Source organism: Haemaphysalis longicornis, unplaced genomic scaffold, assembly GCF_048455015.1.
Source record: "Haemaphysalis longicornis isolate Haplotype H1 unplaced genomic scaffold, Haemaphysalis longicornis Haplotype H1 scaffold_7, whole genome shotgun sequence".
Classification (NCBI taxonomy): Eukaryota; Metazoa; Arthropoda; class Arachnida; order Ixodida; family Ixodidae; genus Haemaphysalis; species Haemaphysalis longicornis.
This window is the reverse complement of record NW_027526422.1, coordinates 156,476,175-156,489,605: the sequence shown is the minus strand read 5'-3', so window position 1 is coordinate 156,489,605 and position 13,431 is coordinate 156,476,175. Positions and strand designations below refer to the sequence as shown.

The window sequence follows — 13,431 nt, the reverse complement described above, 5'->3', positions numbered from 1 at the left end:
TTACGACCCTGTACGTGAGATGATATCACGATTCGGGTGTGAATAAACAAGATGCGCACACGTGACAAGCAACAAACGAGAGGGAACACGGGTCTCAAGAGAAGCCGGAGATATATATGAAAGAGCTTAAGAAATCGACTACGCGGAGAACACACCAAAGTAGACGACACTGAACACACACTCTACAAAAAGGAAAGCTACATGGAATCATCCCGGTAGAAACAACCACAGTTCTAAAACCCGCTAAACTGCCTCACAGTTCTGCAGATGCGCGGCCAGGCATATCTATTGTAGAAACGTAGACTTCACGAATCGCATCACGTTCTGGGGTGCCCAGTGCCGGTAGGGTAGCTTTCGGCTCTTCTTTCGCGGCTGCCTTGACTGGCTGAAACGGTAGACCAAACAGAACCCTTGGTGTTCCCGATAACTTGGCGCTAGTCAAGGCACCCCAGAATGTGGCGCGGGTGCCTCGTTTAGCGGGGGGGAACTGTTGTTCCTTCCTACGATGTGGTGGGCCCCGCCGCGGAAGATGATGACCCCAGATGGCAGTCTAGTACTGTTGGACGCTTACATAAAAGAGGCATTTGCACATAAAGAGCACTGTATTTCTAACTTTTTTTGATCTAGAAAAAGCCTGTATACCACGTGGCATTTTGCCATTTTACTGTACCTCGTGGCGTTTGGCTATGCGGCAATATATTTTATATACTGGAGGATAACCTTACTCTCAGGACATATCGAGTGCAGCTTGCAATATTTATTCCCGCGGGTTAACCCAAAAAATTCGTGTGCTACAGATATGTGTTCTGGGTTGCACACCTTTTCTTGTTAAAATAAAAAGTTTAAACAATGTTTTACAATAGGAACTTTTTATTCTTTGTATGTGGACGACGGTCCCGATATATCTTGAGTCATGGCATAGGTCCTTTTGGGAGAGCCAGATGTAAGTGGAAGTGAATAGTCTCTCGAGGTGGGCAGACCAAAACGGTTTTAAGTTCAATGGAGACAAAACTTCCTGCATAATTTTTTCAAATGTACGAGGCAAGCGGCCAGATCCATTTGTTACTCTGGACGGAAAACAAATTCCAGTGAAAAAAGGGGCAGAAGTTTTTGGGCATTCTTCTAAATGAGAAGTGAAACTTCCTACTAGACATCAAGAAACTACGAAAAAAATTTATGAAGCAACTAACATTTTTAAGGTTCTCTCACGCTAGTCATACGGGGCAGGCAGAGCTTGCTTACGAAAAAATTTTAATAGTCTTGTCACACCTAAACCTAGACTTGACTACTACAAATAATATTTATCAATCAGCCCCAAAGGCCACTCTTGAAACCGTGCTCTTGAATCAAAAATAACCGGAGCAGGTGATCGACGAGGCAATTACACGAGCTAACCAGTTTAACAGTACAGAAATTCTCCGCAAAAACAGCTTTGAAACCCAATCCACAAACAAACCTTGTTTTGATCCATTCGGCCTCCTGCCCGAAAGTTGCATCCGTACTAAGTATACATTACAATATTCTTGTTCAAAGTGATCGCCTAACACGAATATTTCCTAGAAGTAGCAAATAGACGTAGCAAAAATTTGGGTGACGTTCTCACTAAATCCAGCATCAGCCGACCACTGGTTGCATGCCCTGTAACAAACGCCCACAAATCACCACCACCCGGCGCACCGCCAGCGCAGCTTCAAACTATACCGTGATGTTATATGGAACTTTACCTCCGACCATGCCAACGTCGTATTCCTGCAGGAATACAAGTTTTGCGGCAAACAATACATCGGCCACACTGAAACACCGTTTTGTTTGAAATTAAGAATCCCCACTCTCATACACAAACCGGCCCTTCTTTGTATCTATCAAAGCATGTTAACACTCTTGATCATTCGTTTGAGAAGCTGAAGGCCTAGATTCTCGAATATTGTTTTAAAACGCATCACAATCGCAAGATTCATTATTCCTACCTCATCTTATTCACGGGAATCCATTGGCCGTCTTGACCACGGCTCCCCTCTCGACGAGGATGAGCTGGCCTGAGAGGGAGGGGCTAGAGTGGAGGGTCTTCCACTGCTCTTGGGGGTGGGGGGAAGGAATATTAGGGTGGCAATCCCTGCGTAACTTTACATTCTACAATATAGCCTAAGTGTCCCTGGCTGCTGGCACAATTTGCGTTCTCCTGACTATTCGCTTGGGTACAAAGGGTAATTAGGGCAGGATAAGGATATGTATTTGATTGAAGAAGACGTAGATTTATCTCCTGATCTTTTGTGAAGCTTGGGTGGAGGAGTGGGAACATTCTCCTGCTAAGCCTGTAGTGCTCAGTGATCTCTCGGAATGTAGTGAGTGGAATAAACACTAACGCACTCTCCATTGCCTGGTTGGTCAGTGCTCGGGCCTGTTGGTCAGCAAATTCCTTGCCCTCCATGTAGGCCTGGGCAGGCGTCCACATAATTCCCACCTTTCGGTTGGGGGATCGACTTGGTATTATTTATTTGCTAGAGGATCCCCGCATCGCGATTGGTAACATTGGTACCCCTCTTGAGTGTCCGTGATTATTGAACGGGCTATGCGTGGTCTGCGTGAGCGCCATCGCAATGGCTAACTTTTCCGAAACTTTAGTAGATCTTATTTTTTAGTAGCACTTGTGACCAAATCTTGCTTGGTCGTCACTACTGCTATCTTGGCCTTTCGTCCGGAGAAAGCTGCTACGTCAGTATATACCATGTTTTGGTCTCTTCCATATACCTTGTTCAAGGCTTTAGCTCTAGTTGCCCGCTGCCTGTGTGGTGGACGGGCTGCAATTCCTCAGTAGAAAACGAATAGTGACTTGCACTCTCCATAATCAGGAAATTTTATTTCTTGGTTTCCAGTACCGTTATCACATTTTGCTTTTTGTGGACTTTTCTTTCCATTTCAGTCTGCCTAGACTTATCTTTTGGCTGATGAGATGGCCTTCCAATAAATTCTCCCGCGTATTGTCCAGGCCCCATCTCACAAGCGTGTCGGTGGACGTGCTCATGGGAATGCTTCAGGCGGGCTTTGTTGTTTTCCGTATGAGGGTGTTAATTTTTTCGCCTTCCTTTTTTGCAAAGACAAATACGGTAGGATGTATATGATTTTGGAGAGCACAAATGGCTGAACAAGGAGAAGGCTGTCTGCTTATTTGAGTCCCCCTTCTCTATTTGCCACTCTGCGCATCATGTGAATGACCTGTTCAGTGGTTTTCGTAATGCAGTTCGCGGTAAAATAGGTATTTGTTTTTGCAGATGGAGGCCCGATGAGCGAACCGTCAGTTAGAACGTACTTGAAAAAACAGTTGTTGCCATCCTTGATTCCAGGACGTATGCCTTCGACGGACGTTTTTAATTACCCGAAAGCGGTTTGTCGGGCTCAGTGACCGACCATGAGGCTAAAGAATAACTGAAGTTGCGGCGATCACGTTGCCCTGATAAATACTGTCACTTGGGAAAAGTAAAAAAAAATTACACCATCTCCACGCGAGGGGAACCATGGGGTAGATGCGACGCATCGGTGGTTGCCGTTGCATTTTCGTTATGTTAGCGATGTCGGCGTGTTGATTGCTGTTGTTGTGTATCCGATTTACGCAGCATGTTCACCCCCGATGCGTCGTATCTACCCCATGGTTCACCTCGCGGGAAGGTGGTGTAAATTTTTTTTCCGAGCGCAAGCTGCGCCCAAACGCACAGGTGGCAGGCGACGGGAGCGAGCGCAGCCCAGCGCAAGCTGCGCGCTAATCGCGCTGACGCACAGATGGCGCTGCGGTGACAGCGGCGGAGGGCGCAGCTGCCGCTGCGAGGAGAATGGGGAAGGGATGCGGACTACACAGCGACAACGACGCGGGACGAGGCGAGTGAAAGAGATGCGTTGAGTCTAATAAAGCTTGCAAGTGGCCAATCTCTTTTGCCCTAATGTTACACAAGGAATCATTTTTGACAGGAATGTAATATTGCAAATTTCCTGGTTGGCACAGTTTTTAGGCATAGCAAGGCACCAACACAAGCTAATATACCTAATTCTTTAAAAAAATGTAGTTTTTGGGCAATAAATGACGCATAAAACTACGTTTTTTACCTTGAAAATTGATTAACTATTGCCTCCATCCAGAATAACAGCCGTGCCGTATTTCGGAACAAAAGGAATATCTTTGATGTATATTCATCTAACTTCTAAGTAAAGAACCTTGGAGTGGTGCTTAAAAATTCATTTACCGTTTGCCAGTATTGATGACAGTGAAAGCATTAAAAGTTCGGGAAAATATTTTATTTTTCAGTGAACATCTTTGAGCGTAGGGATTGCCATAATAAATACTACGGCTAATGATTGGTATAATAAACAAGATCACCTGATTTAAGGTGACAGAACCATATCGTGGCGGGGGCACTGGCAAAATAAAGAACAAAGGTCACGCAGTTTGTTTCCATGAATGCCCAACTAATATTCATTAGGACCTGTTGAAAATTTTGAATTCAGGCCATCGTACCTGAATATTGGTGATCATCTAATTTTCAAGCTGACAAATATGGCCTCAGTAATCAGGTACGTTTTTTTACCAGAAACACACCAATGCAACCACGAACAGGTAGGGTTTCCCACTCCTGATAACGGTCAAAGCACTCGCTAAAAAGGCAGCTGCTATAACCTGAACTCTAAGAAACAAACGCCCATTGGCAGCTATGCCTTCCGCATTCTCGTATATATCATATAATGCAATCGTAAATCCCCGCTGCCTACTACCGCAGCCGACAGTGGAGGTGGAAAGCTCAGTAACACATGCGAAACTCTCTTATTACGTTTATGGTGGCTGCCAAACACGCAAGGTATCCCGTATTTTCTTTTTGCTGCATCGGTTTTGATTAACTGGAGCCCCAGGGCACCGCTGCAACAAACGGAAAAACAGTCGACAAGTAGTCGCAGTACTCCCGGGAGGTACCTACCACGTCTGATTACAAGCCTACAATGCTAATGAAAAAACTCGAACCGCAATGATGGTGTCAGGGCTACACAATGTACCCTTCGCCTACGAATATTTGCATCAAGCTACAAAATATTTGCTTTTTTTGTAAAAATACTTTGTTACCCTCAGCAGTCGCAGTAGCTATTTGAGCGCGCAGCAAATATTATGGTCATTATATATAGTAATAGGTTTGGCTTGCAATGTTGAGTACTATCTTTGCAGATAATTTTTACTACAAAAAGCAGTCCTTTTGCCAGCTGCTGAAATTAAACAATAAACATAGTTCAAGTTTTTTTAGGAATGTCATTGCAATCTATTCTTTACCATTCCAGTCATCCGAATTGAAGCGCTTCCGACTACAATTATTTGTTTTTCTTTCGTCGTTTTCACCTAGAAGGCACACACTATTGGTTAATTGCTATTTGTTTAAAACCACAAAAACTGTTTTCTTTAGAACGCCTAAGTCAGGGTTTTACAAACACAAAGATCGTATGTTTCTGCGACTCTTTCTATTTCATGCTTTTTTATTTGCTGGGGTGTTTCACCACAATTTTTTCTTGGGATTCTCTTCCGTGGGAACACAAAATACCAGAGTTAAAAAAATGAATCCAAGAAAAAAGAGAGGGGTGCAAAACGTGCTATGGTTGTTTTATGCGTTGAAAAGTAAATACCTTCAGCACAGCCTGGTTATTCCCATGATTTACGCTTTATGAACTTTACAATGAAATTTCGCAGGACCCGTTTGGTTGTTGCTGGTATTCTTTGTTACCATTCTGTTGACCTCTGAGCAGTAGGAATTCTCCGGGAAATGTCCGATCCGCTCATTGACATCGACGTTTGCCTGTCTCTAAATATTATCTCTCTCCTTAAATTTATCTTTACTTACACTTATACGCACTATTGGCAAGCTACGTGGCTTTCACTACAGCAGCCATTATTATGGCGGAGTTTACCGGTTTATAAACTAAACCTTCGACCATGAAACATTACACCAGTGTCTAACTTCTTTTACCCGAAAAAAAATTACTTGGTGTCTAGAGCAAACTCCACCGAAATTGGTAAAAGGCGAGGATTAAAATACCTCCAGAAACACAGGATTGAGGTTAATTAAGTGAAGTTTAGGATGCAGGCTTTGAAATACATTACAGAGAGACTCTCGTCTGGGCCATTGTGAAACCTGCCATCTTGATCTGAAACCTGGCAGCTTGTTGAGTTCACGCACGATTAGGCTCTGGCAATAGATATGCTTGAAGTAGATGACTTAATTTCTTGTACTGCACAAAAGCAATTGGAGGTGTTCCATATCAGCTTCTTGTTAGTACATTGTGGGCTATAAACTGAGTGAACCGGTTATTGCATGGTAGCCGAGTATATCTCTCAAAGACAGCAGTCGGTGACTCTCAATGGTTGTTCATCCCGATACGTTCCCGTGACCTCAGGAATTCCCCAAAAGTCAGTTGCGGGCCCTCTTTTGTTATGTTATATATAAATGGTATAACAATTGGCCTGAAATCTTTGTGGAAAATATTCACTAATGACTGTAGTTTACAGGACTATAGCGAATGAACTTGATTCCGAATGCCTGCACCATGAATTTAAAAACATCCTGGTGTGCTATTCAGAAAAGTCGTTGAATGTTAAAAAGTGTGTTAACTTCACCTTTACAAGAAAGCCTTCATTCCAATTGAATACGTATACCGTAAATTACATTGCTTTAGGAACGACCGGCGAATATAAACAACTAGGGCTTTATTTACCGATAGGTTAGAGGCTAAATAGGAACGTACACAACACAAACGTTACGGCTGCACGTGTTTTTGGCTTTCTGATATATAATTTCAACGAACCTCCACCTACCTTAACAGAACAACCGTATTTTACTCATGTGCGCTCAATGTTGGAGTACGCATGTGTTTTCTGGGAACCCTACACCAACGAGCTGGTTGATACGCTCGAAAACATAGAGAATACGGAAGTGCGATTCGTATTAGGTAATTGGCACGGTCAAATTAGCATGAGCGAAAGTAAAAGTAAACTTGAATGGCAAGACGGGAAAGATCAGAGACGAAACCCCAGCTTAAACTTTTTTCGTAATATTTATCATTTGACAACTGGAATTTAAGGGGCGAAGTATATCCAAGTGCCATTCTACATGTCCCAAAGTGGGACCGATTGCTTAAAGCAAGTTATAAAATTTTCTTTAAAGGGTATGCCTTGCGAGACCTATTTTATCTTAGATCAATACCAGAGTGTAATTACCTTCCGCGTATTATGGTACAAACTGTTTATAATAAAGACTTGCGAGGCACTTTGTGGAAATATTTTGTTATTTGGTCTCATATTTGATGCTTAGTGTTATGTATGTCCCTGCTTTAATGCATGCCAAGTTAATGAGGTATCAATAAATAAAAAAACTTGCGGAGCCGTAAGTTTGCCTCTGACGAGTTGAGAACATTACGCATTCAAACTTGACCAATGAAATATTTATTGTTTCATTCGTTGCAGTATGCAAGGTTTGCTGTATGAATATACCATTGCTATGTACTGGTTTTAAACATATTATAAGACTCTAGCGTTACGTCTTTCCTTGCGTGAACACAGAGGGATACAACTGCAGCCACCTGAAGCAAGGCGTCACACGCAACGCGTCTAGAATTTTCTTACCGTAGAACGACATTATAGAAAATAAGGTTCTTTTGGGAAATTGGGTGGCGCGCAGGTAACTTATAAAAACAACATTAACATTGATTGAAAACGAAAGCACTTGTTCGATCTCTCCTAGGATCAGCCCTGTGAAGGATCATCAGAAAAGTTGATCGAGTAGAAAATTTTTTGCAAGAAACATGGGCAAATACTGGACATACTTTTTGGGTGAAGGAAAATATATTGAATGCTCCTCGGGTTTTGTAGAGTACTAAAACGCTTTGTTAAGGCATTCGCGCCGGTTTTATATACAACAAAGCTGGTCAAGCAACTGTTGTAAAAATAGTTCATTTATCAGAGCATGAAAGTGCTCAGGAGATTGTCCTAAATAAAATTGGCTAAAAGCGGCACTTTCATCTTTGTGAAATTCAACAGCTTCCTGACAGCCCTCCTTCCCCGTTTATTGCAGGTAAGCCGCCCCACTGAAGATATCAGGACGTGGACAACACATCTATTCCAGCTCTAAAAAGAACTGAATATTTTCTGTAATCGACAGTAAAACTGGCACATCGACTAAAGGAACGACGATTTGGGAGCACGGTTTATTAAATAAATTTTGGTGTCATCTGACGCTTCGCTGAAGGCTGGACGGCTGGTGGTGGCGCGCGGGCTCACTTTGATGTGGTTGCATTGGACCCAAAATGCTGAGTTTGTGCTGCTGCACAGAGCGACTGAGTCATCTGCTTGCGCCACATGCAGTGACCGGCCTTAGTAAAGTTAACGTACTCTGGCTGAACTCCAATGCCCATAGCACAGCCGTATTTCCGGCAGCTTTAGTCTGGCTGGAGTCCGACTACTGCATCTCGGCTGTCCTCCGGTGGCCGTACTTCAGCTGTACACGGGTGGCTTTGGAATGGCCGGACCCTACGGCTGGAATGTGGCCGTAAGAACGCAAGCCGGTCACATGGCCTACGGACACTGGCCGATGAACACTGGCCGCTGGACAGTCATGGGAGTACGGCTGTATACGGCCAAAAGGCCCACATTTGAACACGGGCCAAACATGGCTGCCGGAAAAAGGCCGGACAGAAAACCACCAGCCAAAGTACACCGGCTTGATTTAGGCCGAATAGTCCTGTGCTGCCTGGGATCGTGGCGCGACTTCAGTTGGGGTACCTGAACAATGTTCTTTGTCGAACGTCTGGAAGTTGTGCAAGAAACGGCAGGGTATAGTTTGTAGGAAATATCTGTCACATCCGTTATCCCTCGGTAATCTCCAGAATATTGAAAAGAGGAGTTTTTGAAGGAGCCTTCTTTCGACTCGACAGAGTCCACAACGGTTCCAGTGACAGCAAGAAAAACTGGAGGTTTCGGTGCCTGGATTCGAAACACGCCTTCTGGGACACTATGTGTGTTTAGGCTACACGTACAAAGGGGCGGATGCCCTACCCTCACGAAGATCCCGTTGCTGAGCTGTCGATAATGATAGATTGGATGGATCCACTTAAAATGATTACGGGCATTTTGAGCACACTTCAAAGTTTACATATTCCAACCAACTGCCCTCTCGGCAGCTTCCCTTTAAATTCTAAGCAAAGCCGTGGAGCATTCATTCTCCTCTTGTAAAGTGGTCGGCAACGGTTTGCATATTATGTCTCATTTGCGGATATCTGAGGCGCTGTCATGTCTGTGTAACTTCAAGGCTTGTAAACACTATCTTAAAACAAGCTATTTCTTGTAATTATCGTCCATTTATCATAGTTCTTCGTGATCAGGTGTTTTAGATGGTGATTTAACTCCCACCTGTGAGCACTGAGACCTTGTTGGTGTAGGGCACTGAAATCTCGGTATTGGCGTGTCTGATATCCCCTTGTAACTGCTAAGCATGCTGGAATGGCGTTTTCGTGTAGAGAATCCTGTTATTATAACTAACTCCGCTGAACGCCGGATCGTTTTACTGATAGCATTTGCACTGCTTCGGGCTTTTTTGTGCTAACGCAAATTTTATATCAACCAGTTGACTTTCTCGGCTTTCAAGATTTTAACTAAGCATTGATTTATGCTTAGCTGCATGAAATGATTAACACAAGCAGAGACAAACCACTACACACAGCATAACGAAGGCAAAGAGATGCCTAACTCTGTTTCTGCTGTTATTGAAATTATTTCGAATAAGACATCCCAAAACGTCAGCGAGGCCACGCGCCGATTTCCCACTGTTCTTTTGTAGAGCCCCACCAACACCATTTATACTACATAGTGTGTTGCAGACCGGCCGAAATCAATTGAACGTAATAAACCCTTATAATCCCGCGAGCACAGAGGCCTACAGTTGCAAATAAAACTCCATAGAATACAGACCGATTTTCCTCAAACGTTTATTGGCGTTCCTTGCAACCACGTGACCCTATTCTATTTTGAACCAGTTGTTCTTTATTTTTCAGCAGCCCTTTCTTCGGCGCGGGCAATTTCTCCCTCAGATCGGCTGCCTCCAACTCCATTGTTTCCCCTCACTGCACCAATGGCGGCTGCACTTGGAGTTGCGAGGAAGGCTGTTTAAAGACAAGAAACAGTCATGCGGTTGTAAAAACTATCTACTACAAAGCCACGTTCAAAATGGTAGAGGGCGCCGTGTAGTTCAGTTGTATTGAACATTCGGCAAAATCCTCAGTAGAGAGCTTGACTCCACGTATTTTATAGTAAGACTGTTTATTTTTGGGCACCTTTCTAGGAACTGGATAACGATTGGTAAACAAACCACAATAGTTAACTTTTTCACAACCATTCCATAGTGAAAGATCTACATCACTACTATTTTAAATAAAACTTGCACAAAATACAAGAAACACACTTAGACAGTTCGGACACTGAAAAAGTGTTTTCGACTGTAGAGCTACAATACACAAAAGACAAGTGCAGCAATTTGTGAACTACTCTGAGCACTCTGAGCACTTTGAGCACTTTGCCTGTGTGCCTTTTTTTAGCTAGGCCTTGTTTTACTTATTATATGTAGGACTGGACACATCAAACTTTCTATGGCTGGCAATAGTACAAAAAACGACCGTATGGGCAGGCGGCCACTGTTGGAATACATTACGAATAATTTGAGACCTTTTTATTATACAAAACATAACTTGCAGCTATCCAGACAGGTGTAATAACCTTTATTCACCTTCACTGCTCTGGTTTAACGTAACTTCCTCTTTGTAGTGTTTTTACTAATTTGCACATAAATTTAGAGTGCCTTCATTTTGAGCGATGGTCTAGATTCCGAAAAAAGGCCACCGTTAAACATTTGTAAGAATAAGGAGCGGGCTTTGTTGTTAAGTTTTTTTTAAGTATGGCCTTCCTCTGAAAAAAAATGTCGTTTTAAACAAGTTCACAGCTTAAAGCAAACGCGCTACAAATTTTCTGCTACTCGTCCGCATAATATTTGGACAGAGAAAAATGCGCTTAATAAATTCGTTCGTAGAGGCGGCCGACTAGTGATATTGACATACTCTGCTCTAATTGTAAGAGAAATGATAGCGACACAAAAATTTCGAATTGAACTAAATGGCAAAGAAGTGATTTTCACATTAAATCTTAAAACATAAGGAGCTTTACCGAGGATGACAGCGAAGAGAAGCAGAATAGGGAATCCAAAAACACGAAGCATGGTGCGTCTTCTGTTGAATAAAAACAGGTGGAATGCACAGTTTTATTATGAGGTGGAAAACAGAGATTCGGAATACACATAATCACCTTGCTGTCACATTTTCACTGAGTATGCTACGCAAGGTTATTCTGCTGCTATACAAGGTGTCCCAGCTAGCATGCACCAAGATTTATAAAACGAGTAATGGCGTAACCCGAAGAAAACCTCGTGCGTAATGTTTGCAGTATTGTGGAGAAGCAGGCAGCATATTTATGTGACTTAACAAATTCTTTATAATTATTATCGAAGTCGAGAAGTCCTGTCCTAATCAATGAAGTGTCATTAAGGTAATTTTTGAGTTAGAATTTCATTACAAATAATTATTCTCATAAAGAGAAAAATACTGTTCGCTTCTCAACAGTACTGCAAACATTATGCGCTAGATTTTCTTCGAGTATCGCCATTACACTTTTTTTAAAAGCTTGGTGTATGATAGTGGGGACATCCTCTATATATTCAGTAGCGATACACATATCCTTCAAATATTCTACTTAACGGTAAAAATTCCGCTAAAGCAATTTCAACCACGAGAAAAAAAAATCGCACACCTGATAGTCTTGCAGCAACTACTTGTAACACTCCACTCACCAAAACAGAATTGCTCTGCTAGCCCAAGCCAAATGTTTCTCGAATTGTAGGTGCAGATGGAGCCCGGCGTCAGACATTATATACTGCTGCCCTACTGTCAACAGTGATCATGCCAATGACGAAAGATTGGCACAGGTGCAATTAAAAAAGGGCAGTGACTGCCTGGAAATAAACATAGTAAGCCTGAGGTATAGGTATTGTAGTGGAAAGGGCAAAGCTCACCTATAATATTTTATTGGAATGAGCAGAAACATAGCATAGAGAAAAGTACCTGCATCTACGTCGTGCAGGCACCACAAAATGTTGACTTTTGTTTATTGAGTGACCTCGTCCGGTGAACACAACACGACCCCCAGCATGTGCTACAAGAGACTTCGAGGAAAAATAAGTATTTGTTTTGCGGATTTAGGCGGGTTGAGAGAACCGTCGGTTAGAACGTAACTGACAAAACAGCTGTTGCCATCCCTGGATAGAGGGCGAACGCCATTGACGCATGTTTTTATTACCCGAATACTGTTTTAGGGCTCATTGACCTAGCAAGAGCCAAAATAAAAACTGAAATGGCGGCGGTCACGTTGCCCTGACCAATACTGTCACTTATAAAAAGTAAAAAAAAAAAGCTTGCAAGTGGCCAATCCCCTTTGCCCTTATCGTGCACAAGGAGTCATTCTTGGTAAGAATATGTTCTCGCAGAAATGCAATTTTTTTACATAAATTAGACATAGCAAAGCACAAACAGAATCTATGAGTGTGCCTATTTTCCTTTAAAATAAATGTAGGTTTAGAAAAATAAACTACGCATAAAATACGTTCCTCACAATGACAAATGAATAACTATTGTCTCGACCCAGAATAACAGCCATGAAGTACTTCCGAGTAAAAGGAAAATGTTTGATGCATAATCATCCAACCTTTAAAGAGGCTTACAGTGGCCTGTATTATTTTATTTACCGTGTCTTAGTTTTGATGACAGTGAAAGAAATAAAAGTTCGGTCGAAATGTTGACTTTTTCAGTGAACGTCTGTGAACGTAAGGATTGCGATAATAACTACTACGGTTAATGAGTGGAGTAGTAAACACAGTCCGGACGCGTGTGTCAATCATGTTTGTCCTGAAAAATTTGGCTTGTATTTAAGCGGTGCGTCCTTCATGAATCAGATAGGCTGCAACACATTTACATGGCTGCAGCATTTTAAGAATAATTTTGAACGTCATCCGCGCTGCGTGCTTACGCTATCGCCCTATGATTTTTCCATGTAGCACAGTAAGGGGTCGCCGGATGATGTCGCTGATGCGCTACGAGGCACCCCGCAGAAGTCATTTTTAGACGCGGACGTTCGGGCAGTCGTGGGCACCGTGGAAGCTTGGGCACACTGAGTTACGCTGCTCAGCAGAAAAATCGCCAGCAGACGGGTTTTGCCGTAACGTTGTTGAGCACAACCGACACAAGGCGCTGAACCTATAAGCAACAGCTGTGTTTATCTCATACATGTTAGCTGAGGATTTTCTCCTTGCGCGTTGTATT

At 42.8% G+C, this 13,431-nt stretch overlaps 1 long non-coding RNA gene across 1 annotated transcript; it reads right to left on the bottom strand.

Moving 5' to 3' along the window:
• Nucleotides 1-9,987: 9,987 nt before the first annotated feature.
• LOC144145361 (uncharacterized) lies at nt 9,988-11,984 on the bottom strand. The gene is made up of 3 exons (XR_013317483.1): nt 11,907-11,984; nt 11,228-11,289; nt 9,988-10,173 (listed from the first exon to the last, which is right to left on the bottom strand). It is a non-coding gene; the product is annotated as an uncharacterized LOC144145361 (long non-coding RNA).
• Between the last annotated feature and the right edge of the window lie 1,447 nt (nt 11,985-13,431).